Consider the following 15,506-nt stretch of genomic DNA (forward strand, 5'->3'; position numbering starts at 1 on the left):
GGATGGTTCCCCGAGCAGACTACCAAAGTCATTTGGCGGAATGCCTCATCACCAGAACTTTCAAACAAGCACCAAGATGTAGCTTGGCTGGTGGTGAGAAGAGCCCTCCCAGTCAGATCCTTCCTGCACGCCTGAAGTCTCACCCCCTCTGCACAATGCCTTCGCGGTGGCTGTGGTGGGGAAGAGACGGTCGCCCACCTCCTTCTGGAATGTGTCTTTGCAAAGCAGGTGTGGAAAGAGATGCAGTGGTTTTTGTCGAGGTTCATCCCAAGCAGCTCTGCAACACAGGAGTCTGTGCTCTCCGGGCTGTTCCCAGGGACGCACACCGAGATAAACATCAACAGCTGCTGGAGGACTATCAATTCGGTGAAAGACACCCTTTGGTCTGCCCAAAACTTGCTGGTCTTCCAGCGCAAAGAGTTGTCCACGACCGAATGTTGCAGACTGGCACACTCCAAGGTCCAGGACTACGTGCTGAGGGACGCACTAAAGCTTGGGGCAGCCGCAGCAGAGGCTCAATGGGGAAAGACCACAGTGTAAGGTCCCCCCACCAAGCTGAACTGAGGGGCTGGATCCATGGGAAACCCCTCCAACTGTATCAGGAAAATTTTCATTTGCTGTAAAATGTAAAAATGTATATGGTATGACAAATGAAATGGAAGGGTTGTGAGGCAACTCATGATTGTATTGAAGAAAACTGATCACCCTTGCACGGTTTGTATTTTTTGACTTGGTGCTGTTTGAAACTGTTTGGCAATGTATTTTTTTTACAGCTTTTTATGAATAAAGTATATTTTGGAAATAAAAAAAAAACTAGCAATCTATTGCATATGAAAAAAAGAGACTTGCATTTGTATAGCACTTTAAAGCCAATGAAGTACTTTTTGAAGTGCAGTCACTTTTGTAATGTTGGATGTGTAGATTACTCTTTGTGAAGAAATTCTTCCTGACCGCAGTCCCAAATTCAGCTTTCACCAGTTTAAACCCTTTCCCTACTCCAGACTTAAAATAACATGCATTTATATAGTGCCTTTAGCAGAGTAAAAGATCCCAAGATACTTCACAGGAGCATTATAAAACAAAATTTAACACCAAGCCACATCAGAAGAGGTGACCAAAAGCTCAAAGACCCATAGGGTGCATTGAAAGAAAGTAAAACCTCCCAGGACATTCCAAAGCACTTTACAGCCAACAAATTAACTTTGAAGTGTAATCACTGCAGGCAGTTTGCACCCAGATCCCAAATGACTAGCTAATCTATTTTTGGTGGTGCTTCGAGAGGAATGTTGACCCACAAGACCAGAACTCTCTGCTTTTTTTCTAATAGTGCCATGAGATCATTAACACTCACTTAAGCAGGTTTGCTGTATGCCTTTCTTCCATGATCTTGTCAATGCCCAGGTGACCCTGGAGAGGGAGCAGGCAATGCCTACCAATATGCTTGAGGCCTTCTGCAACCAGTGGACAAAGGAAAAAAAACCTTTGTTTTAGAAGTTTTTTATAATTGAAGCCTTAAGACATACACTGTGTAGTTTACTTTGACAATATCCCAATTTCATTTTGATCTAAGCTTTCAATTTAATTGGACCACATGTTAATCTATTGTACGAGTAAAGTCCTCCAAAAGAGGCACTAGTGGTGATGTTTTCTGCAGGTGATGTTAAACTCCAGAAAGCTTGTTATGGAAGAATAATGCTGGAGTCTATCTTTACTCTATTATCACATTTATTGTGCAGAATAAAAGGATTACAAACATGTAGCTCCTCACTTTATTTAAAAAAAAAACCCCCTCCACCAGTCTCAGTGAGTGTCTGCTTATAAGTGCTCAAGTAAACCCACCCTCCATCTGCATGTAATCAAACAATTGATACACAATTAACAAATTAACAGGTGACACTGGGGCAACTCAGTGCCATCCCTATTTGTCCAATTGAAATAGGCCATAGGCTCCCCCTGAACAGGTGTTCGGGGGGCTCAGTTTAACACATCCAGGAGGCAGCACCTCCCAGCTCAGCACTTACTCAATATCCACCACTCTACAGAACACTACTGAGACCTCTCTGTATGCAGTGACCATTGTGGAAATGTATGCTGCTATTGTTGCTAATGTGGGGAGGTGCTGGGCAGAGGGCCTGTCACAGGGGTAGGAAAAATCAAAGGAGAATAAAATCAACAACCTCACATTGTACTTGTGCACTGCTTAGTAGCTGATTCCAGAGTGGTGGAGGACAAGGGCCTAAAATGATGCTTGTGGACCCCACAAAAAAACAAGGGATAAAGTGTCTGACAAAAAAGGAGACTCAGCCTCAGAAACAAACACATGCACCTTTTAACATGTAAAAAAGTAACTGAATAAATTCTTAAAACACAATATTTTAGGGTTCTACGTATTTCCTTATGCAAGTATTTTTCTGCAATTCACTTCTATGCAAAACTTGCAAATCTCAATTCCAGAATTGTCATACAATGGCACCATCTGGTGAGTGTTGTAGACATAACCATTTTTCCTGTGGGATTTAGGGAACCCTGCATGAACTTTCATGTGGAGTTTACCTGCTTGTCTGCCATGGAAGGAAGAGAGACTTACATTTATAATAGCTCCCTTCAGAAGCTTGGGACGTCCCAAAGTGCTTTACAGTCAATGAAGTTTTTTTTATTTTTTTATTTCCAAAATATACTTTATTCATAAAAATCTGTAAAAATTACATTCCCAAACAGTTTAAAACAGCATCAAGTTAAAAAATACAAACAGTGCAAAGGTGATCAGTTTCCTTCTATACAATCATGAGTTGCCTCACAACCCTTCCATTTCATTGCCATGCCATATACATTTTTACATTTACAGCACACAAAATTTTCCTGATAGTTCGAGGGGTTTCCCATGGATCCAGCCCCTCAGTTCAGCTTGGTGGGGGGACCTTACACTGTGGTCTTTCCCCATTGAGCCTTTGCTGCGGCTGCCCCAAGCTTTAGTGCGTCCCTCAGCACATAGCCCAGCTTTACAGTCAATGAAGTACTTTTTTCGAAGTGTAGTCATCATTGTTGTAATGTAGGAAATGTGGCAGCCAATTTGCACACAGCAAGATCCCACAAACAGCAATGTGATGCTGACCAGATAATCGGCTTACTAGTGATGTTAATTGAGGGAAAAATATTCTCCAGGAGACTGGGGAGAACTCCCCTGCTCTTCTTCCAATAGTGGCCATGGGATCTTTTACGCTCACCTAAGAGAGCAGACTGGGCCTCAGTTTATCATTTCATCTGAAAAACAGCACCTCCAACAGTGCAGCACTCCCTCAGTATTGCATTGGGAACATCAGCCTAGACCAGCCACAGAATCCCATCAAATCAGCATTTCTGTGGCTCTCTCGTCGAAGTTACAACAGACAAGTGTCGGAACCTGTGCAGAACTTCACCCATTTGTGTTTTCAACTGAATTCCTGAGGCAAATAGTGGATTTTGTTTGTCCCTTTTCCCACCAATTTTATCCCTCTCCATCTTTTCTCCTGTAGGGCTTGACTCCTTGAGCAATGCTAGTGCCAGCAGACAACTGAGCTGAGAGTGACTACCCTTGACATCAAGGCAGCATGTGACTGAGTGTGACATCAAGCAAAATTGAAGTGAATGGGAATCAGGGGGAAAAATCTCCACTGGTTGGAGTCATACCTAGCACAAAGGAAGATGGTTGAGGTTGTTGGAGGCCAATCATATCAGCCCCACAACATCACAGCAGGTGTTCCTCAGGGTAGTATCCTAGGCCCAACTATTTTCAGCTGCTTCATCAATGCCCTTCCCGCCATCATAAGGTCAGAAGTGGGGATGTTCACTCATGATTGCACAGTGTTCAGCACCATTTGCGACTCCTCCGAGACTGAATCAGTCTGTGTCCACATGCAGCAAGACCTGAACAATATTCAGGCTTGGGCTGATAAGTGGCAAGTAACATTCATGCCACACAAGTGACAGACAATGACCATCTTCAAAAGGAGACATCTAACCATCTCGCCATGACATTCAATGGCAACACCATCACTGGATCCCCACCATCAAATTCCTGGGGGGTACCATTGGCCAGAAACTTAAATGTCCAGCCACAAGTATACGAGATGGTTTTCTAGAACTGTATGTTGAGGAACCAACTACAGAACGGGCTATTTTAGATCTAGTATTGTGCATTGAGAAAGGGTTAATTAATAATCTCGTTGTAAAGGAGCCTCGAGGGTAGAGTGACCATAATATGATAGAATTTTACATTATGTTGGAAAGTGATGTTGTTCAATCTGAAACTAGGGTCTTAAATTTAAACAAAGGAAACCACAAAGGTATATTGGCTGTGGTAGATTGGGAAACTAGATCATGGCTGATCTTCTACCTCAATGCCATTTTCCTGCACTATCCCTATTTCCCTTGACATCTTGAAAATCTAGAAATCTATTGATCTCTGTCTTGAACATACTCAATGACTGAGCCTCCACAGCTCTCTGGGATAGAAAATTCCAAAGATTCACCACCCTCTGAGTGAAGAAATTCCTCCTCATCTCAATCCTAAATGGCCGACCTCTATTCTGAGACTGTGTCCCCTGGTTCTAGACCCCCCCCCCCCACCCAACCAGGAGAAACATACTTCCTGCATCAACCCTGTCGAGCCTGTAAAAATTTTGTATGCTTCAATGAGATCACCTCTCATTCTTCTAAACTCTCGAGAATACAGGCCCAGTCTCCTCAATCTCTCCTCATGGGACAATCCTGCCATCCCAGGAATCAGTATGGTGAACCATCATTGCACTCACGCAATGGCAAGTATATCTTTCCTTAGGTAACGAGACCAAAATTGTACACAACACTCCAGGTGCGGTCTCACCAAGGCAAATGGTATGTTGGCCTTTATTGCAAGAGGATTTGAGTATTGATGTAAAGAAGTCTTGCTGCAGTTCTATAGAACCTTGGTAAGACCATACCTGGAGCATTGTGAACAGTTTTGATCTCCTTACCTAAGGAAGGATATACTTGCCATAGAGGGAGTAAAATGAAGGTTCACCAGACTGATCTCTGGGATCACAGAATCATTACAGTGCAGAAGGAGGCCATTCAGCCCATCGTGTCCACACTGGCTCTCTGAAAGAGCAATTCCCTCAGTTCCATTCCCCCGCCTTCTCCCCGTAACCCTGCACATTCTTCCTTTTCATATAACTCTCTAATTCCCTTTTGAATGCTTCAATTGAACCTGCCTCCACCACGTTCTCAGGCAGCACATTCCAGACCTTAACCACTCACTGCATGAAAAAGTTTTTCTCATGTCACTTTTACTTCTCTTACCAATACTTTAAACCTGTGCCCTCTCGTTCTCGATCCTTTCATGAGTGGGAACAGTTTCTCTCTATCTACTCTGTCCAGACCCCTCATGAGTTTGAATACCTCCATCAAATCACCTCTCAGCCTTCTCTTATCCAAGGAAAATAGTCCTAACTTCTCCAGTCTATCATCATAACTGAAATTCTTCATCCCTGGAACCATTCTCGTGAATATTTTCTGTACTCTCCCCAATGCCCTCATGTCGTTTCTAAAGTGCGGTGCCCAGAACTGGACGCAATACTCCAGCTGAGGCTGAACTATTGTCTTATACAAGTTCAACATAACTTCCTTGCTCTTGGACTCTATGCCCCTATTAATAAAGCCCAGGATACTGTATGCTTTAATAACCACTCTCTCAACCTGTCCTGCCATCTTCAATGACTTATGCACAAATACACCCAGGTCCCTCTGCTCCTGCACCCCCTTTAGAATTATACACTTTATTTTATATTGTCTCTCCATGTTCTTCCTACCACAATGAATCACTTCACATTTCTCTGCATTGAACTTCATCTGCCACCTGTCTGCCCATTCCACCAACTTGTCTATGTCCTTTTGAAGTTCTACACCATCCTCCTCACAGTACACAATGCTTCCAAGTTTCGTATCATCTGCAAACTTTGAAATTGTGCCCTGTGCACAAAGGTCTAGGTCATTAATATATATCAGGAAAAGCAAGGGTCCCAACACTGAACCCTGGGGAACTCCACTACAAACCTTCCTCCAGCCTGAAAAACATCCATTAACCACTACTCTTTCTTGTCACTCAGCCAATTTCATATCCATGCTGCTACTGTCCTTTTTATTCCATGAGCTACAATTTTGCGATGGTGGGATTGTCCTATGAGAAGAGATTGAGGAGACTGGGCCTGTATTCTCGAGAGTTTAGAAGAATGAGAGGTGATATCATTGAAGCATAAAAAATTCTTAACAGGGTAGATGCAGAGAGGACGTTTCCCCTGGCTGGGGTGGTTCTAGAACCAGGGGTCACAGTCTGAGAATAAGAGGTAGGCCATTTCGGACTGATATGAGGAGGGTGGTGAATCTTTGAAATTCGCTACCCCAGAGGGCTGTGGAGGCTCAATCATTGAGCACGTTCAAGACAGAAATCGATAAATTTCTAAATATTAAAGATATCAAGGGATATGGGGATAGTACGGGAAAATGGCGTTGAGGTAGATGATCATCCATGATCTAGTTGAATGGCAGAGCAGGCACGAGGGGCCGAATGGCCTACTCCTGTTCTTATTTCCTATGTTCCTATATAACTACTGCGGCTACAAGGGCCGGTCAGAGGCTGGGAATTCTGCAGCAAGTAATTCACTTTCTGACTCCCCAATGTCTGTCCATCATCTCCAAGGCACAAGTCAGGAGTGTAATGGAATACTCTCCACTTGCCTGGATTGGTGCAGCTGCAACAACACACAATAAGCTCGACACCATCCAGAACAAAGCAGCCCACTGATTTGCACCCCAGCCACCACCTTCAACATTCACTCCCTTCACCAGTGACACACCATGACAGCAGTGTGTACCATCTACAAGATGCATTTTTTTTATTCATTCATGGGATGTGGGCGTCACTGACTATGCCAGCATTTGTTGCCCCTCCCTAATTGCCCTTGAGAAGGTGGTGGTGAGCTGCCTTCTTGAACCGCTGCAGTCCATGTGGGGTAGTTACACCCACAGTGCTGTTCGGAAGGGAGTTGCAGGATTTTGACCCAGCGACAGTGAAGGAACGGCGATATAGTTCCAAGTCAGGATGGTGTGTGGCTTGGAGGGGAACTTGCAGGTGGTGGTGTTCCCATGCATTTGCTGCCCTTGTCCTTCAAGTTGGTAGAGGTTGCGGGTTTGGAAGGTGCTGTCTAAGGAGCCTTGGTGCAATGCTGCAGTGCATCTTGTAGATGGTACACACTGCTGCTACTGTGCGTCGGTGGTGGAGGGAATGAATGTTTGTAGATGGGGTGCCAATCAAGCGGGCTGCTTTGTCCTGGATGGTGTCGAGCTTCTTGAGTGTTGTTGGAGCTGCACCCATCCAGGCAAGTGGAGAGTATTCCATCATACTCCTGACTTGTGCCTTGTAGATAGTGGACAGGCTTTGGGGAGTCAGGTGGTGAGTTACTCGCCTCAGGATTCCTAGCCTCTGACCTGCTCTTGTAGCCACGGTATTTATATGGCTACTCCAGTTCAGTTTCTGGTCAATGGTCGCGCCTAGGATGTTGATAGTGGGGGATTCAGCAATGGTAATGCCATGGTCATTCCCTGGCACTTGTGTGGCACAAATGTTACTTTGTAGCACTGCAGCAACGTACCAAGGCCCCTTTAACAGCACCTTCCAAACCCGTCACCTCTACCACCTCGATGGACAATTAGAGATACAGCACTGAAACAGGCCCTTCGGCCCACCGAGTCTGTGCCGACCATCAACCACCCATTTATACTAATCCTACACTAATCCCACATTCCTACCAAACGTCCCCACCTGTCCCTATATTTCCCTACCACCTACCTATACTAGTGACAATTTATAATGGTCAATTTACCTACCAACCTGCAATGGCAGCAGACACATGGGAACACCACCACCTGCAAGTTTCCCTCCAAGTCACACACCATCCTGACTTGGAACTATATTGCCATTCCTTCACTGTCGCTGGGTCAAAATCCTGGAACTCCCTTCCTAACAGCAGCGGTTCAAGAAGGCAGCTCACCACCACTTTCTCAAGGGGCAATTAGGGATGTGCAATAAATGCTGGCCTGGCCAGTGACACCCACATCCCATGAATGAATCAAGCTATAGCCTCCCTGAAGTAGAATATACACGGAGTTTTTCCGATTTCCCTTCGTAGCTCCGCCAAAAATCCTGAAGAACATGAACAACTCCTGAAGCAGAAAGCAGATGTTTTTGCGTCACTTCAAGCGTAACACCTCGGCTACCTCTGACGTCACACGCACGGCCTGCGCCTGACACAATTTCTTCGAAATCAGCTGCTTGCGCTCGAGCCTCGGCGCTGCCGCTCTTCCCGCGCGCACTCCCTCCCGCCGCACACCCGACCTCTCCCCCACCCCAACCCCAGGGCACAGGCTTTCAGCCAATCGCATAACGCCATTCTAAACCTGAGCGACAGGCACACTGAGCAATCTGCTGGCCGATTTGGGTTGGCTCGTTTCGCAGCCCGACAGCACAGGGGGCGGGACTAGAACGTACTGATTGATGGAAATGTACGCCAATAAACTGTTAGAACGAGGTGACAAGCGCCAATAAGCGTGCAGAGAGGTGGGATATGTGCTGGTTTAATGACAGCCCGAGGTAGGAGGCTGTTGAGTTGTTGGAAGGGCTCGGTGGGTTTGTGGCGTGTAGTTGAGATTTAGATACAGTAAATATGAGAGTTACAATGTAATTAAGTAGAAGTAACGCGTCAACAAGAACAGCCGTTACAGCAATATCTGCGAACGGGGTCCTGATAACAATCTAGTGTTTTTATAATTTGAAATTCTAAGTTTGAACAGAGGACTTCAGGTAAGGAAGTAAGTCTCATCGCTGTTTTTAATTAATTTGACTTTATTCGCAATAATTGTGTACTAAATAAACTTGATTGGGCTGCTCCTCATCTTTGTTTACAAATCCCTCTATGGCCTCCCCCTCCCCTCCCTATCTCTGTAACTTCCTCCATTCCCGACGACCCTCCCGAGATCCCCCGATTCCCATCGCTCCGCCATTGGCGGCCGTGCCTTCAGCTGTCTGGGGCCCCGAGCTCTGGAATTCCCTCCCTAAACCTCTTTACCTCTCTCTCACTCCTTCCTCTTTAAAAACCTCCCTCTTTAATTGAGCTTTTGGTTACCTGCTCTAATATCTCCTTGTATGGCTCGGTGTCAAATTTTATCTGATAATCACTCCCAGTCATACAGTTTTACAGCACAGAAACAGGCCCTTCAGCCCAACCGCGCCAGCGCCAACCATCAAGCACCCGTCCAAAACTAATCCCACTTCCCTGCACTTGGCCCGTAGCCTCGTCCCTGCCTCTACCACCCCTTCAGACAGTGTGTTCCCGATTCCAACCACCCTCTGGGTGAAAAATTTTTTCCTCAAATCCCTTCTAAACCTCCTGCCCCTTACCTTAAATCTATGTCCCCTGGTTATTGACCCCTCCGCTAAAGGAAAAAGTTTCTTCCTATCTACCCCATCGATGCCCTTCATAATTTTATACACCTCAATCAAATCCCCCCTCAGCTCTAAGGAAAACAACCCTCGCCTATCCAGTCACTCTTCATAACTGAAATGCTCCAGCCCAGGCAACGTCCTGGTGAAACAAAAACAAGAAATGCTGGATTCACTCAGCAGGTCTGGCAGCATCTGTGGAAAGAGAAGCAGAGTTAACGTTTCGGGTCAGTGACCCTTCTTCGGAACCAGCATTCGCAGTATTTTGCTTTTATTTTAACGTCCTGGTGAATCTCCTCTGCACCCTGTCCAGTGTAATCACATCCTTCCTATAGTGTGGTGACCAGAACTGTACACAGTACTCCAGCTGTGGCCTAACTAGTGTTTCATACAGCTCCATCATAACCTCCCTGCTCTTATATTCTACGCCTCGGCTAATAAAGGCAAGTATCCCATATGCCTTCCTAACCACCTTATCTACCTGTGCTGCTGCCTTCAGTGATCTATGGACAAGTGCACCAAGGTCCCTCTGTACTTCCTAGGGCCCTACCATCCATTGTATATTCCCGTGCCATGTTCGTCCTCCTAAAAAGCATCACCTCACACTTCTCAGGATTAAATTCCATTTGCCACTGCTCTGCCCATCTTACCATCCCATCTATACCGTCCTGTAATCTAAGGCCTTCCTCCTCACTATTTACAACATCACCAATTTTTGTGTCGTCTGCGAGCTTACTGATTATACCTCCTATATTCACATCTAAATCATTAGTGTACATTACAAACAGTGAGGGCCCCAGCACCAATCCCTGAGGTACTCCACTGGTCACAGGCCTCCATTTGCAAAAACAACCCTCTACCATCACACTCTGCCTCTTTCCACTAAGCCAATTTTGAATTCAATTTGCCCTGGATCCCATGGGCTCTTACCTTCTTGACCAATCTCCCATGCGGGACCTTACCAAAAGCCTTACTGAAGTCCATGTAGACTACATCAACTGTTTTACCCTCATCTACACATCTAGTCACCTCCTCAAACTTCAATTAAATTTGTTAGACATGATCTCCTGTGAAGTTCCTGGGGATATTTTATTACCCTAAAGGTGCTATATAAATGCAAGTAGTTGTAGACAGTTGGGTACACATGAATTAGGAGCAGGAGTAGGCCACTCGGCCCCTCAAACCTGCTCTGCCTTTCAGTAAGTTCATGGCTGAACTGATTACTCCACATTCCCACCTACCCCCAATAATCTTTTACCCCCTTGCTTATCAAGAATCTATCTACCTCTGCCTTTTTGAGGAAGAGTGTTCCAAAGATTCACGACCCTCAGAGAAAAAAATTCTCCTCATCTCTGTCTGAAATGGGTGACCCCTTATTTTTCAGCAGTGACCCCCTAGTTCTAAATTCTCCCACATGAGGAAACATTCTTCCATATCCACCCTGTCAAGACCCCTCAGGATCTTGTATGTTTATATTACTCTTCTGAACTCCAGCAGATACAAGCCTAGCCTGTCCAAGCTTTCCTCACAAGACAACCCGCCCATTCCAGGTATCAGTCTAGTAAACCTTCTCTGAACTGCTTCCAAAGCATTTACATCCTCCTTTTAAATGAGACCAGTACTGTACACAGTACTCCAGATGTGGTCTCACCATGCCTTGGATAACTGAAGCATAACCTCCCTACTTTTGTATTCACTTCCCCTTGCAATAAACGATAACGTTCTATTAGCTTTCCTAATTACTTGCTGAACCTGCATGCTAACCTTTTGCGATTAATGCACTCGGACACCCAGATCCCTCTGCATCTCTGAGCTCAGAGGATGTGAGATGTTACATGTTATTGTACATTGTGCTGTAAGTAGTTCATTGAGATTGGTCTGAACGATGTACATTTTGTCCATTATATTCAGGATCCTTGATACCTCCGTGATCTCAACAAGATTATCTTCAGTCTTAAGCAACAAACTGCCCCTAGTTTATGCACAGCAATGCCAGCTGTGCTACTATACTCTTCAGAATACCATATGATAAATTTGCACCATGAATCCATAAAGTTTATGCTGACGCACATACATTTCTTTGTAACATCTAGATTTTTTGATCTAAAAGAAAGCTTACTGATGGAAGTTTGTACTGTGCATTTGGACAAGTTACTGGAGGGTAGAGTCGAAGTTCAGAGCGAGGGGGTGAAACGACTCGTCTCATAATTTTTCTCCCCTTGTGCTGACTAATGCTGAACTTTGGTTCTACCCTCCAGTGCCTTGTCCAAATGTGCATTCTCCATGTAAATAGTGAGTGTTGTCAGGCAGCCCAGCTATGGGGTGGATAGGCAGGGAAGGAGAGAGCATCATAACCAAGCATGATCCTATCCTCACAGATTGTGCATATGTGTCTGGGCCTCTCTTCATACCCTGCCAGCTCTGGGTTGATGCTAATTAACTGTGGAACAATGGTCCTCTGATGTTGTGGATAAACTTCATGATGCTTTTCTGCATCACCTACTTGGCTTAGATGTTTTCCTTGTGTCTTGTTTAGAGTACAATACTGTATGATGTCATTGGCTTTGTACTTTACTGATTTGGCAAGATAGCTTTGTGTTTTGTTTGTTGTTGTGACTGTACACTCAGTGCAGAGTCCATCCACATTGCTCTCTGATCTCTTTCAGCCTCTTTTATCGAGTTTGACACTGTTTAAGTATGCTGGCCAATTTTTGTTTTCACAATACCTTGCACTTATTTATCTGAACTGAATTCATCTGCTTATTTCACTTGGAAGTGAATGTTTAAAGTTGTGAACGGGGTGCCGATCAAGCAGTCCCTATGTAATTCTTGGTTGTTCAGTATCATCTGTGAATTTGACTAATTTACATTCCAAATTCAGCTCACTATGTAGCTCTCTTCTGTCTTCTCTTTATGGCCCTACCTATAAATTGTATAATTCTTTCCATTCCATTAACTTTTACTTGAGGAGCATAGGAGCAGGAGTAGGCCATTCAGCCCGTCGAGCCTGCTCTGCCATTCAGTTGGATCATGGCTGATCATTACCTCAACGCCACTTTCCCGTGCTATCCCCATATCCCTAGATGTCATTAGTATCCAGATATCTATCAATTTCTGTTTTGAACATGCTCAACGATTGAGCTTCCACAACCCTCTGGGCTAGAGAATTCCAAAAATTCTGAGTAAAGAAATTCCTCCTCATCTCAGTCTTAAATGGCCTACCCCTTATTCTGAGACTGTGTCCCCTGGTTCTAGACTCCTCAGCCAGGGGGAACATCCTATCCACATCTACCCTGTAAGAATTTTGTAAGTTTCAATAAGACCACCTCCCATTCTAAGAATCTCTTGAGAATACAGGGCCAGTTTCTGCAATCTCTCTTCATAAGACAATCCCACCATCCCAGGGATTAGTCTGTTGAACCTCCATTGCAAAGGAAGATGGTTATGGTTGTTGGAGGTCAATCATCTGAGCTCTAGGACATCACTGCAGGAGTTCCTCAGGGTAGTGTCCTAGGCCCAACCATCTCCAGCTGCTTCATCAATGACCTTCCTTCAATCATAAGGTCAGAAGTGGGGATGTTCGCTGCTGACTGTGCAATGTTCAGCACCATTTGTGACCCCTCAGATACTGAAACAGTCCATGTAGAAATGCAGCAAGACCTGGACAATATCCAGGCTTGGGCTGATAAGTGGTAAGTAACATTCACACCACACAAGTGCCAGGCAATGACCATCTCCAACAAGAGAGAATCTAACCATCGCTCCTTGACATTGAATGACATTACCATCACTGAATCCCCCACTATCAACATCCGAGGGGCTACCATTGACCAGAAACTGAACTGGAGTCGCCATAGAAATATCGTGGCTACAAGAGCAGGTCAGAGGCTAGGAATCCTGTGGCGAGTAACTCACCTCCTGACTCCCCAAAGTCTGTCCACCATCTACAAGGCACAAGTCAGGAGTGTGATGGAATACTCTCCACTTGCCTGGATGGGTGCAGCTCCAACAACACTCAAGAAGCTCGACACCATCCAGGACAAAGCAGCCCGCTTGATCGGCACCCCATCTACAAACATTCACTCCCTCCACCACTGACTCACAGTGGCAGCAGTGTGTACCATCTACAAGATGCACTGCAGCAAAGCTCCTTAGACAGCACCTTCCAAACCCGCGACCTCTACCAACTAGAAGGACAAGGGCAGCAAATGCATGGCAACACCACCACCTGCAAGTTCCCCTCCAAGCCACACACCATCCTGACTTGGAACTATATCGCCGTTCCTTCACTGTCGCTGGGTCAAAATCCTGGAACTCCCTTCCTAACAGCACTCTGGGTGTACCTACCTTACATGGACTGCAGCGGTTCAAGAAGGCAGCTCACCACCACCTTCTCAAGGGGCAATTAGGGATGGGCATACACTTCCAAACCCACCATTTAAGAAATACTCTGCCTTTCTGTTTTTTCCGGATGGATTGCATCCCAGGTTGTTAAAGGAAGCCAGGGAGGAAATAGCGGATGTGCTGAGGATCATCTTCAAATCCTCACTAGACACAGGAGAGGTACCAGATGATTGGAGGTCTGTGAACGTTGTACCATTGTTTAAAAAGGGTGCGAAGGTCAACTAATTGTAGGCTGGTCAGTCTGACCTTGTTGGTGGGTAAATTATTAGAATCAATTCTGAGGGACAGGATAAACTGCCACTTAGAAAGGCACGGATTAATCAGGGATAGTCAGCATGAATTTGTTAGGGGAAGTTCGTGTCTTACTAACTTGATTGAATTTTTTGAGGAAGTGACTGGGAGGATTGTTGAGGGTAGTGCAGTGGATGTGGTCTACATGGATTTTAGTAAGGCATTTGACAAGGTCCCACATGGCAGACTGGTCAGTAAAATGAAAGCCCATGGGATACAGGAGAATGTAGCAGGTTCGATCCAGAACTAGCTCAGGGACAGGAAACAAAAGGTAGTATTCAACAGCTTTCCATTTGCAAAAACATCTGTTTCCAGTGGCATTCCACAGGGATCAGTGTTGGGTCCCTTGCTGTTTATGGTATATATTAATGATTTGGACTTAAATGTGGGAGGCATGATTGGGAAATTTGCTGATAACACAAAAATTGGCCGTGTAGTTAATAGTGAAGAGGATAGTTGTAGACTCCAGGAAGATATCAATGGTTTAGTTGAGTGGGTGGGGAAGTGGCAAATGGAATTCAATCCAGAGAAATGTGAGATAATGCATTTGGGGAGGGCAAATAAAGCGAGGGAATATACGATATTGAGAGGGGTAGAAGAAGTGAGAGACCTTGGAGTGCATGTCCACAGGTCCCTGAAGGTGGTAGGACAGGTAGATAAAGTGAAGAAGGCATATGGAATGCTTTCCTTTATTGGCCGAGGTTTATAATATAAATGCAAGGATGTAATGCTGGAACTGTATAAAACGCTGGTTAGGCAGCAGCTGGAGTATTGCGTTCAGTTCTGGTCACCACATTACAGGAAGAACATAATTGCTCTGGATAGAGCACAGAAGAGATTTACGAGAATGTTTCCAGGGCTTGAAAGTTGCAGCTTATGAGGAAAGATTGGATAGGCTGGGGTTGTTTTCCCTGGAACTGAAGAGGCTAATCCGTGTTGACTCTGCCCAATCATATCGCTATTTTCTAAGTGTCTAGTTATTGAAAAATACAAACACTTGATCAGGATTCAATTTATCCAAAATGTTGCTGGACTACATGTTTAAGTCTTGATGTCTGAGCCAGTTTTTAAAAAAAAAGACATTGTTCTTTGGGGTGGGTGGGGAAGGGGTGGGGTCACATTGAGCAGGCCACATTATTTTGCTCATTCCGAGTTATCCTGAGGGCATTGAGAGTCGAGCGCAGTATGGGACTGGAGTCACACATAGGCCCAGATTGTAGGGATGGCAGATTCCCATCCCTGAAGGACATTAGTGAACCAGTTGGGTTTTTTTGACAATTGGCAACTTGTGTGGTCAATA

At 45.1% G+C, this 15,506-nt stretch overlaps 1 protein-coding gene across 4 annotated transcripts in view; it reads left to right on the top strand.

Annotated features, from left to right (window-relative positions):
* The first annotated feature begins 8,669 nt into the window (after nt 1-8,669).
* The window catches only part of LOC137358596 (signal transducer and activator of transcription 1-like), a 71,277-nt gene continuing 64,440 nt past the window's right edge, over nt 8,670-15,506 (top strand). For 2 of the 4 annotated variants that reach the window (XM_068024641.1, XM_068024642.1), the window contains exon 1: nt 8,670-8,880. The gene's annotated coding sequence lies outside the window, so the exon portion shown is untranslated. The remainder of the gene's footprint in view (nt 8,881-15,506) is intronic. The other 2 variants (XM_068024644.1, XM_068024643.1) reach the window with 1 other exon arrangement.

Source organism: Heterodontus francisci, chromosome X (assembly GCF_036365525.1).
Source record: "Heterodontus francisci isolate sHetFra1 chromosome X, sHetFra1.hap1, whole genome shotgun sequence".
NCBI classification, from domain to species: domain Eukaryota; kingdom Metazoa; phylum Chordata; class Chondrichthyes; order Heterodontiformes; family Heterodontidae; genus Heterodontus; species Heterodontus francisci.